The sequence below is a fragment of the Elephantulus edwardii genome, unplaced genomic scaffold (genome assembly GCF_000299155.1).
Source record: "Elephantulus edwardii isolate Elephantulus edwardi_28Jun2011 unplaced genomic scaffold, EleEdw1.0 scaffold00196, whole genome shotgun sequence".
NCBI lineage: Eukaryota > Metazoa > Chordata > Mammalia > Macroscelidea > Macroscelididae > Elephantulus > Elephantulus edwardii.
Window position 1 is genome coordinate 4,982,925 of NW_006399946.1, and position 974 is coordinate 4,983,898.

A 974-nucleotide genomic window follows, 5' to 3' on the forward strand; every position below is an offset into this window, starting at 1 on the left:
ATTTAAAAGTCCAGTATATGTCATCTCTCTTTAAAGATTTTAGAGTTAAACTTTTCTATGACAGCTTCTAATTATAATATTAATGCCATAATTTAACAAGTACTTAGGACACATTCCTTTTTTTAACAAATGTTTTTAAATTCTCTTACATGCCAACTATAGAAAAGACATTAGGTATACAATAGTGAAAACTCAGACTTTTTAACCAAGGAGTCTATAAAATGGCAGATGGTGAATACATGTGAACAAATTAATACGTCCAGAAAAGTATGACTCAGGAACATCAATTCTCCCTCAATGATAAGGAAAAACCTTCTCAGAGGCATCAGCTCTTTAGGAAGTAGGGAGATAGACACCAGAAAGGAGGCCAGGTTGGACAGAGGGTGTCTAGGCTCCCTAAGGAATCTGGACTTCCTGCTGGTTAGTCAGCTGTTGTCTGTGCAGTATGACGCCAAGGCTTCAATACAACAGTGCCTTCAGGATTGCAGTGCAGTATCTTACCTCTAGGCCACAAGAGCTCCCAAAGAGTTACTATAAATCAATGACTGTAGCCATACATTGACCGGAAACTACAACAAATTCAAGTTGGAGTTAGAAGAGGTCATGAAATAATAGACATTATTGATGTCAGATGACTCTTTGCTGAAAAAGAATACTAGAAAGGTGTATATCTGGGTTTTATTAGTGACTCCTAGGTATTCAACTATCAAATGTAGCCTGACTGGTCATTTGGGTTTAGTTAACAATCAGCTGTGAACTAAAAGCCTCTTTTTTTAAATCAGTCAGGACCCTGGAGGGTGGACCTTTGTATTTTAAAGTCCGTTGGACTCTCTAAGAATCTCCAGCTTTGGGGGCTGCTATATGAAGCAGTTGGATTCTGGAGGGTGATGGTGTTGTTGTTATGTGTCATTGAGTCACTTGTGACTCATGGCGACCCTATGCACAAGAGCTCTAAACACCGTTCTATCCTGTGC